This window comes from Syngnathoides biaculeatus, chromosome 17, assembly GCF_019802595.1.
Source record: "Syngnathoides biaculeatus isolate LvHL_M chromosome 17, ASM1980259v1, whole genome shotgun sequence".
Lineage (NCBI taxonomy): Eukaryota > Metazoa > Chordata > Actinopteri > Syngnathiformes > Syngnathidae > Syngnathoides > Syngnathoides biaculeatus.
Genome location: NC_084656.1, coordinates 12629878 through 12656933, shown reverse-complemented (window position 1 = coordinate 12656933; position 27056 = coordinate 12629878). Strand labels below are relative to the sequence as shown.

Genomic DNA, 27056 nt, shown 5'->3' with positions numbered 1-27056 from the left:
AAGGTTCGCGGGGAGTGCTGGGGCCTATCCTAGCTGTCAACGCGCAGGAGGCAGGGTAGACCCTGAACTGGTTGCCAGCCAATTGCAGGGCACACAGGTATATTTTGTTACAAAAAAAAAATGGAGCATCATCTTCAGACATCAATGTTTTCTGATGTAAACGTACTGTAGAGCAGTGATTCCAAAACAGTGTGCAGGGGTACATTAGTGTGCCGTGAGCGCTCTTCAGGTGTGCCATGGGAATTTATCCAATTTTATGTAATTGCTAAAAAAAACATTTATTTCCAAGAAATAATGTTTCTTTATTCATCTATTTATGCCAGTGAGGCACAATGACAGACAGAACAAAAAAAAAATCCTCTTCTAATAGATGGCAGGAAGTACATACAGTAATTAGTCTATCCATTTTTACTTTTGTTGGTGTGCCGTGGGATTTTTCAATTGTAAAATATGTGCCTTGACTCTCTAAAGGTTGGAAATCACTGCTGTAGAGAGCAGCTGCCCTTCCTCGTGCCTCTCACTTCTTGTTATAGCTCCGTAATTTTCAAACATGTAGTTGTTTCAGGAAACTTAGAAATATATACCGTAACCTTTGTACATGCTGCCACCCTTGTGTCACTCCTGATTTGTGAGGAGGAAAAAAAAGTCATGTCAGACTCCATCTGACAAGAACAAAGAGCACATCGGAACAGATGATACGAGGTGCTGGCACTAATGATGCCTCAGCTGCCTGCACAAGTGACCCAATACAATAGTTATTTTGGATTCTGTATGGAAATGGATTCATCCATTCTATCCATTTTTTTATATCGCTTGTCATCATTAGCGTCACAGGTGAGCTGGATGCTATCCCAGTGAATTTGGTCACCAACCAATCACGGTGCAAATAGGGACAGAGTCACATTCAAACTGGATAATTTAGTCAGTTTCATCCCAACATAACCCTGGTTCAAATCCAGATTGAGGGTGCATTTTTTTTTAGAGTTCTGTGACAAATGGTGTAAAAAGTGTACCTGTTAAACTTGACACCATCGCCACAGTGTAGGCTTGTACCTTAAATTCTTGCTCGTCACACAGAGCAAAGAAAATCCACCAAATGACTGCCTGTAACTCAATATTCACGAGTTTGTGCACTTGTAAGAAAACGCATTAGCTTTATTTAGTACCAGACTCTCCATAAAAATGCACAACTTTATATGTCTAGACTCCACTTAGATGAGCGCTTTCATCAAGCCGTAGCCGCAAGCTGCAGCTTACAAGAGTGTCAGCGTGGCCTCGAGCGCTGCATTAGAACTTGATCCTTGAGTCCGCCTTGCCTCCTGCTCCCTCATCCATCGATTCCCTTGCCCACCTGCCTCTTTTCTTCCACCGCTCTTTGTTAACCCAAGGTCATGTTACTCCCACAGTGCACACTCATACACACCTTCTTTTATTTTTAATTATTATTTATCCCCGACCCCCCACAACCTGTCTCTTTCCACACCATCTGATCAAATTTGAGATCCCGGTGTTTGTGGAAAATTGAAGATGTATCCCTCCCGGCTCCTTCATGCATTGTGACCCTACTGGGATGATGCCTTTGAGTGCTTAGTGATGGATTGCCCTGCTTTGACTTCGTCAGATGAAAGTCATGGAAGCATGGAGGTGAAATTCAACTCAAGAATGAATATGCGTAGAGTATCTAGTTAAAAGTTACAAGAATCTTCAGTTTCAAGCATCTACTTATTTTTCAGTCATAGTTCCATAGAACTTGATTTGCCACATTACTATTTCTTTTGAATATCTAATTAAGCAGGGTATACACATCCCGCGCAGCAAAAGCACGATCATGGGATGTCTCGGAAATATTATCTAGTGTGAGCTGTAGTCATGTTTTTTTCTTCCTGATTTGCTTGGGAAACAGTCATAGGTGAAAATAATTAAAAACCTGTTCAATATTAACAAATCTCAAATCTATGTGGTCAGCAACTGGTGATTGCAAGCTCAGTTGCTGTTATGTGTGTGCTGTGACCTGTTGGTCATCTCAAGTGTACGACACACGGCACAAGAGCTCTCGGAACAAATTTTGTCTTCAAATATTTAACTTTTTCTAAATACACCATTTTAATCACCTTAACCTGTGTTTTAATGAACTAAATTTTGCCCAGATTGACAATGCATGTTAACCCTCCTTTACTAATAGGTGAGCAAATATAAATAAACACCCTTTGTTCAAGAATTCGCATGTCCATATTAGTGTGTTTATGAAAAATGATTGCGTGACTGTTCTCACTATGTATTAACCCACAATGTAAATCACACACACTCTCCGCCTGAGCCTCTTTCCTTACGCTCATTATTGAGCTTCCTTAGCACCAGAGCAGACTTTTGATGGATTTTCTTTACTGTTATGGTGCAACCACACGGTATAAATCAATTATTAACCCAGCAGGACTGAGGTGAAGGTCATAAGGAGGCCAGGGGTGATTTTGAGGTTTGTAGTTGGTCACCAGTGTTTCTAAGAAAAGCCTCCTTTCCTGTTGGCCCCCAACCCAGTTAGTAAGTGCATTGATTACTGTCAATTATGTTTTATGTCCGTAGAGTCCTCCCTATACTTGGGAAGTCAATAGAAATGGTCATTGATTACTGGCATCTCATGAGTATGGATTTACTTGCAGCTCACACCAATAATGAAATTTATACCCTAAACATTTTTAGGAAATTAAGAAACACCATTCAACATGTGCATTGTATTTTAATTGTTAGAAGTCCAATCCATTGAAATGACAGGAAATGATATTTTGGGTTCTGTTATAAAAACTTCCCAATTATCATCCCATCTGTTGACACATACGAAGTATTCTTTGGAACACATTGTGCGTGTTATTTCTACATTGTAATGGAATATCTCAGAACAGAACAATGATCATGTGCTCCCGAGCTTGTTTCTTTTTGAGTGACTTAATCTAATTAAGCAACCCAACCTTCCCGAACACCCACCCTATTTCTAGATGCTTGACTTGTTTCCATTCGGGCACTTGTCCTTGCACTATGCAGCTGCAGATAGATATAGTAAACAGTATGCCCTCGTAAACAACACTGCTTACCATGACAAAAACTCCCAAAAAATCTTGGCCTCATTGTTCACATGATTGTGCTTTGACTGTAGCAGCAACTGTTGCTCCAACAATAACTGCATTATTCATGTGTGTGTGTGTGTGTGTGTGTGTGTGTGTGTGTAGGTGCACGTGTGCGTGTGTGTGTGCAGGCATTCTCAATAGATTTGTTCATATCAGACAGATTTTCATTGATCATTCTTAGGATGCACGATGCTGTATTAAAGCATTCTTTAAAACAATTACATTGCACTTTTATTTCTTTTGTTGAATAGTTTGTTGACTTGAAAGGGAGAAATAACCAAAGGGAAGTCTTTCAAGGCAGTGATAAACTACCCACGTACAGGAAATTAAACACCTATCAGTGGCAGGATGATACAAGATCACCAAAGAGAAATCTTTTGGTGTTTGTGTGTGTTCTGTAAAAAGAAAGTCGATATTAATGCTTTCCGATCTGGACCATTAATTTTCTGAGATCAAATTTGCAAATTTAATGTGTGGGTCAAAATTTCCATGATTTTTTTGTTTTTCTTTAAGTATACCCTTCCTCCTTTATATAGAGTACATAAATATACAGTGGAACATCAAAGTTTGAACGACTCAGGGAACGTACAAATCGGACTTCACCAAAAAAAAATCAGTGTGAAAAATGTTTGAGCAATTCCGAACACCTGAGCAAAGCTGATCACCTGTACATTTTTTATTGTTTAAATACAGGGTGTACATGTTTTTACATACAGTAAATAGGAATCAAAATGGGGGTTTACAATTTGAAGGTTTAGAACCAATTAAACTCATTTACATTATTTCCTATGGGGAAAAATGTTTCACAGGTTGAACAAATCGGACATTGAACACTTCACAAGAACGATTTATATTCGAACTCCGAGGCACTGTATATGGTGATAAGATAATAATTAAAAAAAGTGTAGTAAACTGGGATGCCTACAAGCATTCATGTGACACATTGTACACAACGAAACACAAGACAGATCAATCTCCCGAAAGTAAAGCACAATGAATGCCTTTTAAAGTCCACAGGCCAGACTCATAAGCGCAACAAGCCCATGGAAGCTTTCAGACACGATCAAGATAATTACCACTGTGGATGTAAATATCCTGCACTAATTTTCCTCTCTGTTGCCAGGCCGAAAAGGTCTGAAGCGTCATTAGTGTGGGAGTGAGAGGAATAATGTTTTTCAAGTGAGAGCGTCTAACAATGTCAGACAGATAAAGGTGATTTAAAAAAAAGTGGTGGTGGGCAATTAAGAGAGACCTGTCAATCACTTTGTGAGGTCTATTCCTCATGGGCCGGCTCCCATAGCACTAATAGTAATACCAAAATACCCACCCAGACACATACGTACCACTTATCATGCTTTAGGAATGCTCATACAGAGAATTAACATGCTCACACAGAATTTCCTCCATTTGACAGACTTAAAGAGAGTAAATGGGTTTCAGAACAATGGGATCTCTTGTAAATTCACTTGCACCTGACAACACATTGAATTGAGTCGAGTTAAACACGCATTTGTTATTCTAATTGGAGTATGTCATTTCCTCCACCACAGGAGACTTTTTTTTTTCCTGAAAAGGTCTTGCTTTATCCATTTCTTTCGTGAAAAATAATACGGCTCAACCCTCAAGGCCCTGTATAGAGAGGTATTCATTTAATTTGTTATAGTAATTATGATCCCTCGAGGCGAAATTCAGTTGAACATTTGTGGATATTTTTGCTGCACACCACATAGAGAAGCACTCAGGGAATGAAATCCGAAATAAAATAAAACTGCATAAATTTTTTGGGTGAGAGTTATAACAAAGTCTTCTACTTCTACTTCATGTACTAAAACAGTATTTTTCCTTGTAAAATTCAGATTTATCTAAAATATTACAACTTTTTGATGCAGTATGAATTGAATTGAATATTAGTATATTTTTGAAGATTGTAATGTCTTCATTCTTTGAGTGTGAGTTTTATACTGTACTTTGTATTATGCACAGCAGCTTCAACTGTCTGTTAAAATGTCTTTACATGAGACCAGACCCTGGAGTAAAAAAAGATTGGGGGATTGGGAAAAAGAAAGGAACTTCTCTGATGCTCATTGGCCACCTGACCAAATTCTGTACAAAAATGTGCACCCCATGTCTATACTTATGTTATATTAGTATATTGCATCAGGTCATCTCCTACCTAGAACTGGAAAACAAATAAATGTTGTAGTAAATGACGGTGAGTACTATTGTACTGTCTGTATACATCTATTGCTACACTGTTTGTGTTCAAATATCTGTTCCTTAACAAAAATCAATTATAACAAAATAATAAACATGCTAGTAATTGCCAAGATTAGCATTTGCTATAATATAGCTGATTAATGGCGAGGCTGTGTTGTTCTTTGGAATACATCTTCTCTTCTCTGTGTTTTATTTTTAGCTTGACAGTATACTAATAGTGGTCATAAACATCTTGAAATCTCTTTTTTTTTTAAAGGATATTTACAAATGGTAATTGACACAACCACCATCCAGCCCGCATATCTCAGGGTTGCGCTTGCAAGTCAAAGCAAAAAGAATCAGCCAAACTAATGAGTCAGGTTCCTCATATCCCAAGGCATCACTGTATTTGCAAAGTGACTGCTGGTCTATGTTAGTAGTGGGAATGTAAAAAGCCTCATTTGCGTCGTGTTTGCGTTCATTATCCTCAAGCGCCAACTTGGATTCGGTTCAGAGTCGGGAAATCAACGAGCTGGAATATAGATGTTTGTTGTTTTCTTCACTCATCCTGATCTAATGTGAGGTTGGTTATTGCTCAAGAGGCGCACACACAAACAAACACACATACGCACCCAAAACACATGAAATATTGCTTTTCCTGTCTCATACACTACTACTTGAAAATATTTGATATGCATACTTAATACGGAAGATTTATTTTCCCTCTCGAGTAGTGGGCCCTATAGTGAGTTGTCAAGGTAGAACCCATAACATGTTTAATGTAGTTGGATGCAATAAAATGTTAAATAGAAATGATGAGCACTTTCAATGAAATGGAAGTCTGGTTTTCATATCACACTCCACCCGCTGCTTTTGGCTCACTTCTGTTTGGTTTGAATTGTCACAGCAGAGGCAGAGCGGTAAACCTCAGGAGACTGAGCGGAAGGATGTGAACAGAAGGATGTAAAAGATGAGGGAAGGTGAAATTAGAAGGGTAGGAAAGGGAAATGAGGAAACAGTCATGTCAGTTGACAGGAGATATAACAACTGCAACTGGGTGCTGGAGACCCCAGAAAGTCTGAGCACATGGGACCCCCCAAGGCTGGGTGCACAGCCCCTTTTGTTTTACTGCCTATAGGCTAGTAACATTGTGGAGCATGCTGGATGTTTTGTGATTTATTCTTTGGGGAAGGCACCAGTCCATAATCCATGTGAAATTTAGTGCGTCATTTGGCTGAATTGCACAAATGATTACGAATGACCACAAACAAGAGTTGGTACTTTCACAGCTTTGCATCATACAGCCAGCGGCTTGTTTTAATTAGTCCCAGGTCATTGCCATCTTTAATTGGTAGGGAGTGCGTGGCTTTTAAAGTTGAGGAAAGGCTAATCTAAGTTTGAAAACTCAGACATTTGGGATTGTGAGGGCCACCGTTGCCATCCATGATTTGATCCATTTGCTTCATGAAACCATCTCACATGAACTGTCTAACCACGCACCTAACCACTGCCAATACTCTTGACAGTTGTCATATTTTATGCTCACTTTCAAGCAAACCAATGTATTTATGCTAAACTGGCTTTGTTTTGATGTTTCCTTTCACAGAGGAAATGGGCTTTTGGTTGATAGGGGGCGCATCAGCCGTGTGGAGGAAAGGCTGATGGTGACAAAACTTCAGAAGGGTGGGATTGTGGTCCTGAGGATTGGGCTATAACCCGCCTGTTGTCTCTTATGAAAGAGTTGTTTGGCTTGAACAATTTTGGAAAGCGTAAACACACTTATTGTAGGAAATGTGTTTAGATGGGTTCTGTCGGTTCTGTCAGGGTATTCAAGGGGGCGCATAGCTTTAACAGTCTGGCAAAGGCTAAGATTTATGACATCAAATAGATGTATAAATCATTGGGGAAAATATACTGTACTATACAGTACACTGTACTTTGGAGGAACATGAACCAGGGAGTAATGACACTGCAACAGATTCAGACAAGCAAGCTATTCCCCATCCTTATTTCAAAGAATTTTATTTTGTTGGCACCAAAATAGAGGCAAATAGTGGCAAACATGTCTTCTTGGGTGGATTAAAAAATATATGTATACCTGCAAATCTGAAAGACACATAGAACTAAGTTGGATTTTCAAGATATAATTAGCTAATTTGATATTTTTGGACAGATAGTACATAACATTAGCAACGTTTTTTTGTCTCATGTATTGCTTTATTCTGACAAGCTAGTGCACATTAATGGGCATCTTCAAAATATATAGAGAGAACTCCATATAGAAAAGTTATTTGAAAGGAAGTTTTCATCTCTAGTGCCCAATAAATACTAATAATAGGCCTACAACATTCAAAACCAGTGTTTCCTGTGTGGAGTTCGCATGGTCTCATTCTCAAAATGAGTAATGTATTTTATTGATGGTAAATATTAATCTCTATTTTTTATATTTGTACCTGAGTACATTTCTTTCTGTACATGTTTGTATTAAGAGTTGAATCAATGCTCCTGGTTTTACAAGTCTTTTTTTTTTTTTTGTATCTGTACTTCCAGTACTCCAGAGTACACTAGTATAAGCATCAAGTGTGAATACCTTTGCCACCTCTGATTATAATGCTGTTTTGGAAGGGGGGTTGTGGTGTATTGGGGTGCAGCACTTCCATTGGGGTGTTTAACTAGGTGTGTGACATTGTCCAAATTTAGGTTTACGAACATGATGTGTTTTTCACAGTTCCGCTGTCAACCCCCTTAATGAGTGCGTCACCTGAGCTGTTGCATTACTGGCTTTCTGCCCTTGTTTGTTTGTATGTGTGTGTGTGTGTGTGTGTGTGTGTGTGTGTGTGTGTGTGTGTGTGTGTGTGTGTGTGTGTGTGTGTGTGTGTGTGTGTGTGTGTGTGTGTGTTGATGAGTTGTGTCAGGCCTCGGGCGAGGGCAGCAATGTAGTCTGACCTTACCATCACCTGTCACTGACAGCAGATGTTCACGCCATCGGATTATTTACCCACTCGACACCACATTGTAGATTGTGTGTGTAAAGGGTGGGGTGAGGCTTTTGCCATTCCATTGCCTCTTCATCCCATACTAATTACACTGCCTGTCATGATGGGAGTGGACCATGGGGGCACTGTGGTTGCCACGTTTGCTTCATAGTTCTGAGGTTCTGGGTTCAAATCCCACCTCTGGAGTTTGCATGTTTCCCTGCCCCGTGTATGTGCGCACACGTATACGTGTTTGTGTTCCTAACTTGCTATTTGAGAATATGCGCATATATTTGTTTTTTTTTAAATGCACCTCTGTTCAATAAAATATTTCACCTATGAGACACCTCTGGAATATCATTTGGAACGGTATTTAAGGATAGTCTTCAAAAGATTGATTATACTATTGTTGGCAGAGACATGTTATCATCCCCAGAGTATAATGAAGAAAGTTTTTTAATTGGAAACTAAATTAGAAACGGTGGTCATCGGAAACACTTGAAGAAGGTTGATGTAACTTTGCATGATGGATAAGATGCAAAAAAGTAGTGAGGGGGCTGGGGGGGTAAGCGCAATATGAAATGCAGACTAATATTTTGGCGGCCTGTGTGTGTGTTGGTGCGCGTCCACCTTCATGTGGTGACACCACCATCTGCTGCCTGTCCATGCAGGTTCTGTCCAACCCAGCAAGACTTCAAAACACAAACGCGGCCCAACTCTCCTCTGCATCCTGCTCATGGTTGAACATCCAGGTGGCATCCTACCAAATGATTCCACCCTGTTCTTCACATGGGCCTAAATAATGAAATAATGCGCCGTCCGTCTGTTTCTCTTCACACTATCAAGTCCACGTCGCCATCTATATAACCATCACAAGCTTCAAACAATGGGTGCGCTTCTGTAGTTAGGTGGAGGGGGGGCAGAGAGGTGTCAGATGGCAGGCGTTTTGTAAGGGCGTGGATAAGGGGATAGAAGGACACAGAAGGAGGGGACGCTTGCTCACGTCTCATCTTTTGTTCTTCTGGATAATAGGCCCGCCACCCTGCAACTCCATTAGCCAAAGCAACTCCTCCAATGTAAGCTGGTAGAACCTTTGAGGTTCAGTACAAACCGGGATGCGGTTTGACCTGTTTTTTTTTTTTCCACACAGAAAATAATGGAAATGGAACTACTGTAGTTAATAAAATTTGAATCAGTCAAACTTGGGCCATCAACAACTGTTATTAATGCAAAGTGTTGTTGGAGAACTTAAGCATTTCCATCCCCTTTAAAGTCTGTGACATTTCTTGGTCAAAATACAGAGGTAAAAAAAATAATGTGTGCGTAAAAAAAGTGAATGTTTATGTATCCGTAAGTAGAATGAAGACAGAGTCATAATAGCAGTTTACTATTGGTCAAATTTATTTGGAAAACAAGTTGGAGGATGGGGTGGCGATAGACTGGAATGCAGTTCACCTCAATTGTTTACTCACGTTTAATGTCAGTACCCAACTTGTATAATTAGAACCTTCATTGAAATTAAAAAAAAAAAATACTGGGTCTTCACTAAAAATAGCAAAAAATGTCCTTAGTTAGTCCAGTAACTCATCATTGAATAGTTACACAGCATATAACATCTTGTACATACATTGTCAATGGAAACCATACACATTATTACATTAACTATCAAATAAACATGGCATGTAGGACTGCAATACATTGAGTAGATTGATCATGTTGATAGTTTTGAATAATAATTGTCAATAATATTTTAAGAAACTAGGGAACAGAGGAATAGCAATATCCACATCTTTGTAAGTGTTTATATTTTCAAAGGATCACTTGTATGACATAATACGATATGTCACATCACTTGTGGCCCACAGGCTACTTGTGTTTTTCTTTAGGGCTACCTGTGATCTGCAGATACCATGTTGTAAATGTGTAATAAAACAAAATTGATGCCACGTGACAAACTCGTGAATTAAACTTTAAAAAGCTGCTAAACTAATATATAGCTTCACAGCTGAAACAATAACTGTTTGTGATGTTAATGCACACCACAATCTCCAAATCAAACAACTCCAAGGCCATTGGACTTTAAATGTTCCACTGGCAAACGGTAAATGGCAACTTTCAGCGGTGGCAACTATGTCAGATTGCTCACAGTCAATTATAAATAACCCAAGTTGCCCTAAAAAAAACTCGGCATGCTTTAAAATCCAGCCAAAAACCGTAAGGGGAGGAAACATAACATACATCAGTGCCAACAGCCTGGAGGACGAAGGAGAGGAGAGGGGAGGATTTATAGCCACCATAAGAGTTATATCTCAGATACACCAATGCAAATGTTGCAAAGAAATAAATAAAGGCCATGAATATTACTGCTGTTAGGGTTGATGATGCCGGCTCGAACCGAGCAGCATCTGCAACCCACATGAAATCTAAAAATATTCCAGCACCATTGACTGCCGCTGTACGATGGCCTCGGTGGGTAGAGGAGTAAGTGCATGTGTATGATATGTTCGTGTGCATGCCTTGGAGTGGGACTATGGAAACAGCTTCGATTTGGGTTTTCCTTTGTTTACGGGCCTCCGCCACATGCAACGATGTTACTAAAAATGGCGAAACGAAAAGGGCTGCAATAAAAACAACAACACCTCAATGGCCCCGGTGAGCTGGGAATTGCACTATTGTAGCTTGACGCAGTCACACCTGTAATTAGTGCTAGACACTGCTTATAAAAGTATTCATTGTCAATGTTTTGATGCTTGTGGGGGGAAAAAGGCATCTGTTATGCTCCCACATAGCCAACGCTGTGTAGTGTGTTGGTGTCGTTAGAAGGGATTCATTATGGTCAATGTCACAATTTAAGAAAGCGGAGGGGAATCAATGTTGTTCTGATCTGGCTGTGGTTCTAAAAGAACGACAAATGATAACAGTAAGCACACACACTAGCTTTCCCAGTTGGTGCCCCTAAATCTCCTTGAGTATATACTGTAATTTGTATCCTTGCCAACAGCCATATTTCAAGAAGTACATACAAGAAATTCTGTCCCCTCCATGGTTATGGTTAGCATGTCTTGTTTTGACCGATACACTCAGAGGCAGGATTTTTTCCCCCAGATTCTGTTTTCTTGCTGCCCTCATTCTCCTCGTGAACACAATTGGTCGCCTCACTGTGGCCAGAGGCCATGTCAAGAAGCAAATAAGAGAAACCCCTCGTCTGCTCCCTGGCTGTTGTTCTGATTGATGTGTTCAATGAGGCATGGTTTTCAAACCTTCTTGTAACTACTCGTGCAGTACAGTCTTTAAGCAGCAATGCAACGGCTTCGAATCGGTGCAAATAGGGACAAGTCAGTAGCGTGCAGTGGATAGTGGCACGTGGGATCCAATAAAATGTTGTGTACTGTCCATATAGGACATTTTGTTTTTCTTTTAAATGACATCACAGCATGTGATTTTTCTCAATTGCTTTATTGTTTGTTTTTTTACTTTATGTTCAATTGTAATATTTGGAAATATACTCCAAATTACAGTCAGCCCATACTGAATGTATTATTGCCTTTTCCACCAGCTTCCAATTGAATAAAAAGGCCTTTTAGTGAAAGGGCTTCCTGTTACTTTGGTATGTGTTTTACAAAGTGCATGTATTTTAACTGAAAACTGTTTCATGTGTGTTTCAAGTTGTGTTGAAATTTAAGAAACTATTATGCATCTTTTTGCAAGGCTAACCCTCATATGTTTTCAAGAAATGACTTTTCTTCTGCCTTCTGATTGGCTAAAATCTCCTTACAGTTTGGTGGTCATGTCCCAACTTGTTGCTTTGGAAATTGCTTCACAACCAGCCTGTATTTTGAGTGTAAAGTTTTCACGTGTGTTCTAAAATATCAGAATATGTGTGAACATCCATCCATCCATTTTCTGAGCCTCCTACCCTCAAAAGGGTCACAGGAGTGCAGGAGCCAATCCCAGCTGTCATCAGGCAGGAGGCGGGGTACACCCTGAACTGGTTTCCAGAAAATCACAGGGCACATTGGGGCAGACAACAGTCGCACTCACAATCACACCTAAGGGCAAATTAAAGTCTCCAATAAATGTGCGTTTTTGGGATGTGGGAGGAAACTGCAGTGCCCCAAGAAAATAAACGGATTCACAGGGAGAACATGCAAACTCCACACTGGCAGGGCCGGGTTTGAACCTCAGTCCTAAGAACTGTGAGGCTAACGCTCTACAGCTGCTCTACTGTACCGCCTATGTGTGAACATTAAAAAAATATACTATACAAATAAATGCAAAGATAACCATCCATACATTTTTAAAGACGTCTTCATTGAACGCCAGTCAATGGCAGGGTACATATATTGTACACATACCATTTACACTCACATTTCCACCAATGGACTGTTTGTACATTGTAACATGCGAACTCCGCAGTGGTTCAGTCTTCAAGCCTCCCCCTGAGCACCTTGAGACCACTAACAGGCCGCTGGTGAAGCCATTTCAGGAGTGTTTCCAACCATCTACCTGACTTGTTTTATATTCAGACATATCCATCCATCCATTTTCTTTGCCGCTTTTCCTCACGATGGTCCCGGGGGAGTGCTGGAGCCTACCCAGCTGTCAACGGGCAGGACGCGGGGAACACCAGGAACCGGTTGCCAGTCAATCGCAGGGCACATACAGACAAACAGCCTAGGGGCAATTTAGAGTGTCCAATTTATGTTGCATGTTTTTGCGATGTGGGAGGAAACCGGAGTGCCCGGAGAAAACCCACACAGGCACGGGGAGAACATGCAAACTCCACACATTATATGTATTCTGTCTAAATTAATTTAATTTATGCTTATTTTTACAATACATTATTTGTGCTTTGACCTCAATGTGATCTTTGTTCAATTTAGTTCCACCCATGCAGGCTGCACCAGTGTCCCTGTCGCAAGCTTCTTCCAACGTGCAGGTGCGAGCAGATTGACAGACGGCCCACGTCTCTCGTCCAAGCAAGCGTGACCACGTGAACAAAGCAGTCGCGTGAATTTCCGTCGGAGCGGCGAGAATCAGCAGGAGCGGCGGCGGCAGCAGCAGCTGCTCTGCTCGTGAGTGCAGGGAAATACAGTAACCGCAAGCCTCGAAAGAACTGCGGGGAACGTCCGTGCAGGTACAGTGCTTCTTTTCTTTTTCATTTGTGTGCACACTTTCGCGCATATGCGTACTCGGCTCAGGGTGTGCGCTGCTGGGACAGTGGCACGGAGGGGGTTCGGAGATCCGTTGCTGGTTCTCTCAGATGAGCCACGGACAGGACACTCGGAGCATCATTTGCACCGCGTTCACCGTACCGCCTGCGCATCAGTGCAAGCCCTCCACCCCCACCCCCACTCCCACGAATCCTACTCGTGTCGAGGCTATTGATAGTTGACAGAAGCCTTGTAATCCCCCCACCCCCCGCCCCACCTACTCCTCCCTCCCCACTGATCTGCTAAAACGCTCACCGGTTTGCCATTGACGTGCATTGTTGCCTAAACTTTATTTTGCCCCAAGATGAGTTTTAATTGCGCGGATTGACGGCGAGCTGTAGATGCTGAGGGGCGTTCGTGTGTGTTTTTCGTGTGCGTGTGTGAGTGTGCTGCATGCAGAAAACCATGCAGGGGAGCAGAGTCAAGCTGAATTATTTATATGACTGTCTGAGAGAAGACGATGCATCTCCTCGGATCCAAACAGATGAGAAATTTGTCCTATCCGCTCACATTCCAGACACATGACTAATTTTTTTCTTGCTTTTACACAAACCGTTGCTGCTCTAAAGCAGTTATGCCCAGTCCAAATACCTACTCATCACTTAAATGCTTAACAGCGTTGGCTTGCCCAATACATCATTAAATTATTGCATCAAGCATAATAAGTAGTAAGTCTTTTAATGCGTTTCCCTTATTTCATCATCAATTTTTTTTCATTGGATGTACATGATTATTATTATTATTATTTGCATGCACTTCACTCTCTTTTGCAATCGGAAGTGGTTAAATGAAACACATAAAAAATGCATTTTATGGTCGGAATGTGTTATTTGATAACACGCGGGTTTCATAATCATACTGAACATTTTGCACGTGTCCCAGACGTTGCTGTCCACCCTGTCATTGTGGAGGAACTACTCCTTGAAGAAACCTGCTGTGTAATTCTCATCAAATTATGTGTGTAGATGGATATTGTCAAGTTTAAGATGTCCACGCTGTCGTAATGAAATATCAATTGGTATAAAAGTGTTCAAAACGTCATCTTCTTCTTTTCCTTTCGGCTTGTCCCATTAGGGGTCGCCACAGCGTGTCATCTTAGATGAAATACAAATAAATAAATAAATATTTAAATTAAATAGTACACGGTCAGTTTGCAAGCTACATTACGTTACTAAGTGTCCCCAAATGGCCACCCTGTCATTGTCAGCTCACATATTTAACTGTTTGCATCTCCACCTCACCTTCCTGCAGTTAAGTATAAGTAAGGAATTTGGCCAATAAGCATTTCTACCAGCATCCTCACTACTTAATACAATGAATACGAAGTTTAATGAAAAATCTCAGAAGCACCTACTGCTGATAATGACTCACATAATGACACGAAATCGCTGCCGTTATTGCATTTATGTGTTGTTAGAGCACGTTCCTTACGCACTTCAGTGCACACGAATAGAATTCAGGGTTGCGCGCGTGTGCGCATGCGCACTCCTCCCAAAGGACCCTCAGCTCAGTACTGGCGAGGCACAAGGAGAAACCAGCAGGCGGCACCGGGCTCTCGCTCCTCAAAGCCGGCTGGTGGCGACTTTTTTGTAGCACTCGGGGACATTGACACCTCTTCTTTTCTGTTTCAACCGGGAGTGTCTATTTTCTTGGGTATTTTTTTTTAACCCATTTGGATTCTCCGTGGACTTGGCGCGGACGCTTTCCACCCCACCGCGTAGCACAACGCCGTAAGTTCTTGTATTTGTCACCGGGAGGCGTATATGAATGAAAATGTACTTTATATTCTTCTGCTTCTAGGCTTATTTCTTGTTTTTGTTCATCAATCGTCTCCCATCGCTTTCGTTTTGACACGAAATTGGGCGCGTATTTCCGCGTCCTTTTTTTTTTTTTAAAAAAAAGAGGAACCGAGCGTCTGACCAAAAGTTACCAAACCTCCTGTCGAAACTTTCAAACTGTTTAAACCACCTGATTTCAACACGTGCTAAAATGTTAAATAGTAATTCCAGAGCAGAACATGCCATAAAGAAACTCCTCCACTGCAGGTGTTTCGACGCTGCACTTCCGCACCGCGCCACCAAAGCTTTAAAAGCCCAAATTCGATCATTCATCAGCTGTCGTCGTGGTAATTGAGCGTTTGTTTGCTTTCCAATGTCATTCTTCGTGTTTTGGATTGGATTTTAAATCAAAGCACACGGTATTTGACCACGTGGAGATTATTTCCTTACCCCCCCTCCCCTGGAGAAATGTTGAATTGCACTCTTGCCCTGTTCAACCAGCCAGTTGGCATACCTGTGCACTTAAACCTGCACTGGGAAATACATTGCAGATCTGAAAAGAAAAAGAAAAGAAACTTAACCCGAGATGAACTGTTATTAAAAAGGCCCAAAACATCAACCCATCCACCTGCAAAGGCATTTCACACAAAAATGTTCACACTATTAACAATTGTATTTGATAAATGCATTGCACGCATAAATGAAAAAATATGGTAGGAATATTTTTGAAAAAGGGTCACCTGACCATCCTACACTTTAGTGATTCTTGCTGTGGTACTAGTACCATTAGTGGTGTATGAGTTCCCGGTAGGCATACATAAAAGAATCATAGTTGTATTTAACTTTTTTTTAGTCATTTTTAAAGTTTTTTTTTATCTGTCCATCCACTCTCCTATCTGCTTATCCTCACTCGGGTGTTCTTAAGCTTATCTCAGCTAACTTCCGGGTAGAGCCAGGGTACAAACTGAATTATTTACCAGACAATCGCAGAGCACATATAAACAAACAATCATTCTCACTCGCATTCCAAATTTTATTTAGGTACAGTTCCATGTCAAGTGAATAATTTGAATGTCAGCCGTGACTGAGTCCTCAACCCTGCCCCAATATGGTTTATTTTCCTTATGATCAATGGAAAAAGGTTCAATCAACAGGTTAAGACATGGTGTCCCCACAAGCCACCAGACTTAAAAATTGCAAATAACTACACAATTTCTAACTTCCACTAATTTGCACGCATTTTATTCTGCACATTATGCTGGACATGACTGGAGATCTCAACCAATTTTGTGTTTTTAATTTCCTGCTGTATAAGTACGTACAGCATATACAATGCTCTTGTTTTTATTTTATTTATCGAAGTTACTATCCCCTCTCCTTAAATTTCATTTTCAGAGTTTCAAATTGGACAAAAGTGGTCACAAGGTGCAATTTGATGTAAAGACTTTAATAATAAAATATTTAAAGATTTAAAATTGGAAATACAAGCTCAGAAAAAAAATCATTACATTTGCATAAAAAACAAACCCCCCCCAAAAAAAAACAGAGACGCAGTGGACGAAAATGTCCAGCGTAGAGACAAGTGGGTTGAATGTTAGATAGCGTTTAGCTGTCATTTTGATTTGAACGCATCTTTGTGACTGGTGGTCTGTGCAGGCTTTGTGACCAATGTCTTGTTTCCTTTTGGGTTATTTTGGTTAGCTCCACCGCGGGTGCCACGCACAACCGGTCACACCTGCCCCGCTCACGTCCAAGTGTGGGGTGTCTTTGTTTCAGGCCCATTGCCCTGGCTGGCCTCACTTGGCTTGTTGATTTATGGGCTGTTTGGTTATTTGTTGCAAGTCATACAATGTTGCTCTTGTGGTGTGCACTATGCATGATGTTTGTATGAAGGAGAACCGAGAAAGACTGGTTTCGGTCTCCTTTATGTGTGTGTGTGTGTGTGTGTGTGTGTGTGTGTGTGTGTGTTCATAATTGAGTTTACATTTTACTTATGCAATCAGCATTTACAGTACATTAACACATCAGTCTCCTGCGTTTCTGTTTGGTGTTTATTTATTCAACAGCAGAGAGTTACTTGTGTTTATTTAAGGCGAGCTTTCTTTGTACACAGCTAGACACACTCCGCCATCCCTCTCTGCAGAGAAATGTTACTTCCGTGTTATAGGTGGAATGTGTCACTGCCTGAAATTCATTTGGTGTTCATAATTACTGGTAAGTGTCCTTTTTAGCATTTGGTGTTCAATAGAATTTTCTTGGCTGGGTAAAATGAACAATCATTTGGTTAATGTATTTCTTTCAGGGATGGGATGATATCCCATCAGTTTCAGTGTCAGCATTGACCAGAATGATGCTGCTCGGGGGAGTCGTAAGGTCCTTTTATTCTTAGTTCACACCACTGCAGTGCAGTTTTCTTTTGAGGTTTACACATGCTGCATGGCTATATGATCATGCTGATGTGCGTACTATTTTGTTTGTCATCTTACACCCTGTCCTGCTGCTCGGATGTTAGCGTACTTCCAGAGCTCACACTGTTTGCAATGTTAATTGGGCATTAGCTACATACACGAGCACTTGGGGGAAATGTGCTTTATATTATATGATAAAGAAAATGTCTCTCTTTTGCACATACCTTGGTTTTAAGGCATCCATTGGGTGAACATTTGGAACAAGAATGGAATGTTTCCCAAATTTTATTTAACTAAGACACATATTTTACATTAGAACAAATCTCTCGCCTGGCACACCAAAAAATAAAAATGTCACCAAAAGTGGATACATGGGTTAAATATGTTCTTGCTGCTATATAGTGATAGCTCATTCAATGTACCTAAATATATTGCATGCTATTGACTTTCTGAAAATGCATCCATCCATTTTCTTTGCTGCGTATCCTCACAAAGGTCACGGCGAGTGCTGGAGCCTATCCCAGCTGTCAATGGGCAGGAGGCGGGGAAGACCCTGAACGGGTTGCCAACCAATTGCAGGGCACGTCGAGACAAACACTCGCACTCACAATCACACCTAGGGGCAATTTAGAGTGTCCAATTAATATTGCATGTTTTTGGGATGTGGGAGGAAACCGGAGTTCCCGGAAAAAACCCACGCAGGCACGGGAAGAACATGCAAACTCCACACATGTGGGGCCGGGATTGAACCTGGGTCCTCAGAACTGTGAGGCCAACGCTTTACCATCTGAGACACCGTGCCACCCTTTCTGAAAATATTCTTGGGAAATTTTGCTCATTATTCATGAAAAATTACAGTCCCAATGATGTTAAATTGGACTTTCTCCCATGGCAAACTGGTTGGGAATCACTGCAGTAATGAATACTGCTTATCTTTTGTCTGAACAGGAGATTTCATGAAATGAAACAGTTTACATATAAAAGGTAGAACGATTTTCAAAAAACAAAACTGTACTGTACATAATCAATATTAGCATTTTTTCTCTATGCCATTGACTGCTCAGTACACGGTCTGACCAGTGTACGGTACACTGCTCTAATATCCACGTTCACATAATGTCAATTCAAAGATCAATTTCAAGTGTGACGTACTTCAGATATTCATATCGTGAACATTGATATCCCCTAGCCGGAGTTTTAGCCGCAGCGTATTTGTTTACAGTGTAGCCTGTGGCTCGAGCACAAAGTTATTTCACTTGCATGGGAACACTTACTGTATGTACTGTAGTGAAAAATCTGAATAGGAATACACAATATACTTTTTTTTTTTCTTGTGCGGGAACAAATATGTCTATTTGGGTAGTGGTGTTTATTTGTTCAAGTAGATGAAACACTCGGCGACTAATTGAGGAACGGCGTCTCCTGCAGCGGAAGCCATTATTTGAGTTGTAGAGTACTGTCGTCTTGCATGAGTGCTCCGTTCATTTGAAATCAGTCGACAGTTCAAATGGATTTACAGTCATTGGAGCCAAAATGGATGACGGCGTGTTGTTAAACCATACCCTTGTTAAATCTTGCAACAACTCTGCATAATTCATCCGCGCTAATATGTTTCCCATGCTACATAAGGTCATTTTTTTCCCTGTTTTTTAATGATATTGAAATGCTGTTACATTGGGTTGTTGCAGTGCAGTCTCAAATGGATTTATTCAGCAGTACTGAGCGCAGCCCAGCTCTTCAGATTAAGGACACATAGAATTGGCATGAAATATTGAAGAATCACGTACACAGAGATGGACAGCCCATCTGATATCAGCGCAAATACTTGGATTTGGAAGAGACTAAAAACACATTGATTCATCAGCCCTTTCGCCCCAGGTTTGGATTCATTTATGCAATTCCTTTGCCTAAACAGGTTGGCATGCCAGAGAGTGACATGCACACACAGACACACTAGCACACACACTGGGAGTGCCTCTGCAGTGTGTTCAGTGCCCGGTCCCTGTCAGCGAAACCGGAGTCCGCCCGGCAGCTCTCAAATTTTAGCACACGGCAGCACATCTCCCGTCTCATCTGGCTCGGAAATGTAGTGTAAATTCAATTGGCTGGAGCGATAGTAAAAGTCTTCCTAATTGGCCGACACAGCAGCTGGCCATAAGCACGTCAGGGAGTTGCTGAGGGGCCCAGAGGTGCTGTTGAGCAGGAAAGGGTAAACAAAGGTTAGATGGCGTGTTGTTTTCGGTGTTCAGCATAAGAAATAACCCATACGCTCCCTTTGGACTCATTCTTTCTTCTGATCACATCTCATTTCAGTGTTAATTGACACCCCCACGCACGTACATTCTAGTATTCTAGCGAGCTTTTGTCCCACCAGCATGTCTCAGGAAACATCTTTCAAACTGATTCAGGAACCAAGTTATTAACACATTCAGACTAAGGGAGTGGGGGGAGGGAATTCTCCTCCTAAATGCCACTGCAGCAGTTCCTGTTTCCTTTCACCTCAGTGAGGAATCCAGCAATGACATAGACGAGAGATGGGAGAAACACACACACACACACACACACAGAATCATAGAGTGTAAAAGGCTGGCCATGTAAGGTTTCCTGCACCACACACAAAACACTGAACCAAACTTCCATCAGCGTTCACGTGACCTTTGACGTGGTGTGTTTTGTTAAAATAATCAAAAGGTGTCTTACCTTACTGCCCTACACATCATGGAAATTAATGGTGAGATTTCTGTAATATTGTCTATGTGGTTTCCCAAGAGCTTTTTATGGGTTTACAGTGAAGTATGAATGTAGTGTAGTACCTACATTGTACTGAAATGTTCCTGGCAGCACTGAGGTTGGACTGGAAGAGATCCGGCATGATGAAGAGAAGGGAAGAAAGGGCAGAGAAGCCCGACAAAACTCACAGGGAAAGGAGAATATTGTGTCTGTCTTGTATATATACTGAATGGTGTTATTTGAACATTTTGGTGTTTGAATATACACAGTTTAATTCTATTTACTTTTATGTAATACTACTTTATGGGTGTTAAAGTTAGATTTTTAAAGCACTCCCAAAATTCTTGTGATGAAAAGTAACTCAAAAAATGGATGATTAAGGTTCATTACCCTCACATCAATACGAATTTGCATTAGGTTGTCAATTGCTTTTCACATAAAATATTAGCCTTATGATGGCATACTTTTGTCACTATATGGGTTTGAATGAACATTTTAGTGTTGAAATATACATTGTTTAATTCTGTTTTAATTTCAATACCGTATTTTCCACACTATAAGGCGTACCTAAAAGCCTTTAATTTTCTCAAAGCCGACGGTGCACTTTATAGTCCAGTGCGCCTTATATATGGATCAATATTGAGCCATTAATTAGCTCCATCTAATGGATGCATAACTTAACCCCAGCCTCTACTGCACCGTCTATTCTATGTGTCTTATCATGTGGTGGGTCTTATATGTGAAAAAAGTTTTAAAATAGGCCATTCATTGAAGGTGCGCGTTATAATGCGTTGCGCCTTTTAGTGCGGAAAATACGGTAGTTATCGAGGAATAACATCTTGAAGGATGCACACTTTGCCTGTTTGAGTGAGAGTATTTATTTTGTCTCTATCTGGAGTTGGGGTAATTCCACCTGATCGCAACAATATATGTATATACAATATGACTAAATGCTGCAACTTTATAGTATAGTAGATTTCCTTTTACCACACTGGCTGTGTGGTGAATTTGATCTGCAATACATAAGGGGTGTGTTGAGTTTGGCAATGAAATGGTGTTCCAAAGGCAATTATATATATATCACTTGTTCCCAAATAGAGTGATGTTTTTGGAAGTGATGGTCAGTTTCATTTTCTTGACTGAAAAATCCAAAAATCAACTCATTAGTGAAATACGGACCAGTATGACCCCGCACCTCCTTTAAGCAAGTTTGGAGGATATCTCAAGTCGAATTCATACTTCATGTTTTTTTTAAATCATGAATTGCTGTGAAACTGTAAAAATCTAAAATTAAATGCAAATATATAAAACCATCATTATTGCACATACTGAAGGTATGTGGCTTATGCATCATACTTGCTCAATCTAAATTGATCTCACTATGAACTGACAAGAAATTTGGTGATAGTTGTACAACACTTGACGTGTACAGTATTTTGTCACCAATTTCTGCATTAACATTTTTAGTTTCAACGTGTAGAGTAACTGCAGAATGGTGCAACCCTCAATGTTGTACACGTATTGTAGGTAATGGCATTATAAAAAAAATCCCCATTTTACAAATTGAGGTTAAATGATACTGCAAGCACTGTAATTGACCTTATTAAATGCATTCTTCTTCTCTTGACATGATTGTTCCATGAATCGAAATATTGCACGCCTGTTTCTGAAGCACAATTGTGACGAGAGGCGTTGAAGGGAGGAAAGTGTTTACTGTGACACTTGGATGTACTGTCGGAGATCCAATCTGTGCTATCACTTTTCTGCTGTGCCTCCCTCCGTGGGTGCCCGCACATGCTCCTTACACACTAAAAGTCCCTTTCAACACCCTGCGTGCGTACACATCTTGATAAACCATTTAAACAGGCTCTTTCCTATCTCAGAGTGGCCTCTCCATTTTCTCTCCATTTTTCTTTTGTCACATTCAACAACATTCACTTCCTCCTCTACTCTGCTACTGTGTTAAAAAAAGCTTAGACCAGGGAAATCGTAGCTTACCCTCATTCGGACTTCCTGGAAGATCAGGCTACTTAAAGCAAGCAGACCATGTTTGGACTTTAACTGGATGCTTGCCAGTTTGTATCTTGTTATGGTTTGACAAATGTGTAAAACTGTTGCAGTGCCACAGAGCAAGGCACTCTGACTCTGATATACTGTTGCATTGAGTGTCATGTTCTTGTGCCTCCAAAAATAACTGAGAAAATTCTCAACTTGATACAATTACATATAAAACTGAGTGTTTTTGTGTGCGCATGTAGTTCCAGGTAATGTTTCCCCTCTGCCGCTGTGACCTCCTGACTGTTGTCAGCAGATGAATTGCCGCTTTCATGTTAAGCTGTGTCGAATCACCCCCATAATTGGTCGTGCAGATTATCAGTGAGTGTGTGTGTGTAAATTGCCTTTATCTGATTAGGACATTTATCTAATAAAGGAGGATTTATGGGATTCAGCTCTCTCCACTCTACACACAAACCAGCACAGATAGCAAGGGCTTTTAAAGCAATCATAAATGGTCCTGTACACTTGGAATAAAAAAATGGATGCTAAGTTTGCTGAGAAGCATTTAAAAAAAAATATTTCTCATATATAGGCAAGAAAGTTAACTGCAGTCTTCCAGTCAAGCAAAGCATTTAAAAAGCTTTTATTTGTACAAATCCACCTAGAAATCTCAGTTGCACTATGCATTTAGTCTACAAATAAAATATATTCACATATACTCACTGTCGATTAAAACGTGTTAGTTAATTTGATTTGATTTTTTAAATTGAAGCCACTGCAACTGGAGGAGAAAGCAAGTTAGTGAGAAGCCTGACAGGAAAGCTTTTTAAAGAATTCATGTGATGCAGGAAAAAGACTAGAATGCAGAGAATTGAGCTAGAAACTAAGTGAGATCTACTGAGTTTGTGAGGCAGTATAAGATTATCCTTTTTCGTTATTTTGAAATGATGATCAAATGTTTTGGAGCTTTACCAGCACTTCCTCTTTAAACTTGCCAATAAATGTCAGCTTCACAGATGTCACATGTACAGTCTTGGTGTTTTGTTGTGGAAAAGTCAGCGACCACAACATATGGTGGTTTCAGTCCTAAAAATACGTAGGTGTTTACAGCTATTTAATGATCCCACCTGTTCTTTGATCTCGTTTAATTATTTCCGGAGTAGTAAACACATAGTGAGAACCAGGCCAAATTGGAAGATTTTCACTCCTTAACGATCAACATATATAAGAACCTGATTTATTTGATATCTTTGAAAGATGATCTCATTGTGCATTGTGTGCATTGCATCTCATTGTGTTATAAGTTAGTTTTCCTCCCTGATTTGCCCGGAAAAGAGTCGTGGGCCTGTAATCGTAAATGTTGAAACCTTTTCAACATTTCCAGGCGCACATCCTTATGTGTGCGTGTCTGGTCAACACCAAGTTCGACTGAGTCACAAACTCTATGATTATGATATAAGACAGAATGATGGCCAATTAAGAAGTAACCTGTAGCTAGTTTTGTCAGATATAAAAAGAGGAGCAACTGATAGGGTTTCTTGTGTAATGTGTCTCCTGAATGATTCGCCACATTACCAATGAAAAGAAGAGTTTGCTACTGCAATCTATTTACCAGATAAAATGAGGTAGTAATTTCAAAATCTGTTACTTCTACTCTAGATTTCTTATCTTAATTACCCGTGGGGCTATGCTTCCACTCAGAGGTTAGTCTTGGTACTATATCAGACATTTGGTTTTGTGCGGGGATTCAAATTTGGTGTTGGATAGCACTGTGCGTGGTGTGATGTGTTGGTGTGGGTAGAGTACATCACACATTATAAAAGCTGTAAGCACACAATTGGCATTTTTTTCTTTGTCATGTGGGATCTGTCACATTTTAAAAATCAGTCATTGGAAATCTGTATTTTGTACTACCCTTACTATAAGTAGACAGTCCACCAGCCATTAATTGGGGCCTACCATTTGTTAGAGTAGATGTTATACTTTTCAAATATTCAAAAAGCTGTATCCTCACATTTGTTTTACTTGCTGTGGGGAGGAAATCAAACTCATACGAAGCAACAGAGCATGCACACAGCCGTACAGACGAACAAGGCTCGCACTGAAGCTTCGCCGTATTTCTCTAGAGATCTTTTGGAGCCACATCATCGTCTCACTCCAGTGCACACATCCGCTTCAGCCTGCCATGCACACGGGCCGCTGTCACTCAGGTGCTTGTTTGGTTGCTTTGCATTTTACTTCGATATCCGCAGCTCAAAGCGCTCATTACTTTTGTGAGTTTGGTGTTATTGCGCACAAGCAGGCAAATAACCTTCAATGGATGTTTGTTCAAATCTGATATTGTTAGTGTCACAATATAAAGCCTTACAGGCACTTATTAAATACCATTTTAACTTTCATACGAGTATAAAGAGAAGCTGACCGCTCAACAGGACTGTAAAAGACTACAATGAAATAAAACTTTGCCTGTTTGAAGATGCCTCCAAGTCACATACAGTAACTTTGACTTCTTGGGTCATTAGATTACGACGGCGTTCCAGTATGATGGTGGTGATGTAACCTGAATTTGAAGTGACGCTGAGATCTATGTTCTCACTTTGCTAAAGTTATGATTGTCATAAATAGTTAAAAGAAAAAATACTTCTCTGTCAATCAAATGAAAAAACAGTGCTTATTTGAGGAATAGTGTGCCACCTGAAGACTTATTCTTATGACACAGTACAAACTATTCATTAACTAGTTAATGATTACCTGTAACGAGTGCAATCTTGTCTTCAGTTTATGACAGTCTTGACCTATGAGATTCCAGAGTTGGAATCACGTGCCCTAATGCTGGGCGATAAGTGGAGTAGGGTGCGGGGGGGTCATGATACGGGCCATTTTATACCACAATAAAGATATACCATGATATAATGTTTTGATATTCCATGAAAAATTATATAACATACTATGACCATTTATTTTCATTGTTTAATTCCTTACTTATATGATATTTTTTGTTTGGAAATTAAATTAAACAGACGTGTTTCAAATGACAAATGCAACCTGTAGTGCAGAAACAAAAATGTCTTTATTATCAAATTAATTGTCATTGTTTCTGTCTGTTTACCAGTAGTTGCTTGAATGTGTCACTTATTTAACTATTGCATTGATGTTGCACATTTCTTCCCCTTTAAATCAGAATCTGATTTAATCGCCAAGTATGTAACAACACATAAGGAATTTGTCTCCGGCAGTCGATGCTGCCCTGGTACAATATTCATGTTGAGTACGGAGAAGAAGAACAAACAAACTAACAAGAACGACGAATAATGGACATTAAATTAATAGGGAACTATTTCTTATAAGAGTCACAGTTGTGCAAAGATGCAGTCTTCTAGCATTTAGAGCAGTTACAGAGTGTCAACCCCCACACTATTTTAAGCTCATGCAGAGCGTCTTTACCCGTTTGCGGTTCATCACGTGATGCAATGCAGGTGCTGTCGACTGTGGGGGTATAAAGAGGTTTCAGATATCTTTTGTAGAGTGGAGCCAATCATTGATTGGATCGGCAAATTATGACATTAAAATCCATCATCTTATCAGTGTAAAATACTAATTATTCCCTGAAACTAATCAAGCCGATCAAATCAGTGTAAAGGCTATTTAACATTCTGTATGTAGTTTTTATTTAGGTAATTGCATTGCTAATATTGTACTGGGAAGCCAGATGTTTCCCGATGTTTCATTTATTTACATTTGTCAGTTTATGATTATCATCACACTTCGTTTAACTATCACAGTCACTCTTTTGTTGTGGAATCACACGTTAATTTGGTGACACCGGGTTTTACTTCACCACATTGCTGCAAAAGCTTTGTTGATGTCTGGGTTTTTCATGATGTTGCAAACCTTGGCTCAGTAACTCACAAACGAGTCATTGATCTGGAGCCTGTGACACTGAGTCAAGGCTGATTTGTGCCTCCCAGCATCCCTTGCAAACACTGGCTCTGTTCTCCATCTCAATAGCTCCAACCACTGTGCTTTGTGCTTCCATCCACAGTGTTTGGGTCACGGCAAAATCTATGAACTGGTCATTGGGGCGAACTCGGTCTGATAAGGACTATGACTCGCTAAAAAGAGGTCTTATATGCCACGAAAGATCTCGTTGTCTGGAATCTAAAACAGCAGCCTGCACATATCTGCCGGGCAAGAGTGTTAATATAAAGCATGATGCAACTGGTATCTAGTAATTTACTTCAACAAATAAAGGTTGTCATTGAAATTTGCCTTTGGTAATTACTTTTTTCTTGTATAGTTTATTAGCGATGTTTGCTGTCCGTGGTGCTGAAAAAATTGTCATTATCGGCCTTGTACTTCAGTAATAATAAGAATATCAACAGTATGTGGTTGCCAGAGAAGCGAGTAAACAAACAGCACTAGCACACGGCAACACCACCTGTTTGTATTAATTTTGAAAAGGCACAGATAGAAAAGTGTCGGATAAAGCAAGCAACAATGACAACAATACCAAGAACACCTGCTCAATGCAAAGTTCTACAATTTACACATTAGCAGCACATTTATGATCGCCAACACACGGTAAAGTATCCATATTACGTCATTTAATATAGCCTACCATCGTTAGTTACAATTTATT

At 40.2% G+C, this 27056-nt stretch overlaps 1 protein-coding gene across 3 annotated transcripts in view; it reads left to right on the top strand.

Annotated features, from left to right (window-relative positions):
• The first annotated feature begins 13323 nt into the window (after positions 1 to 13323).
• Positions 13324 to 27056, top strand: part of strbp (spermatid perinuclear RNA binding protein) — an 80809-nt gene continuing 67076 nt past the window's right edge. For 2 of the 3 annotated variants that reach the window (XM_061801657.1, XM_061801660.1), the window contains exon 1: positions 15002 to 15233. The gene's annotated coding sequence lies outside the window, so the exon portion shown is untranslated. Of the gene's footprint in view, positions 13428 to 15001; positions 15234 to 27056 lie in introns of those variants that run through there. The other variant, XM_061801659.1, reaches the window with a different exon arrangement.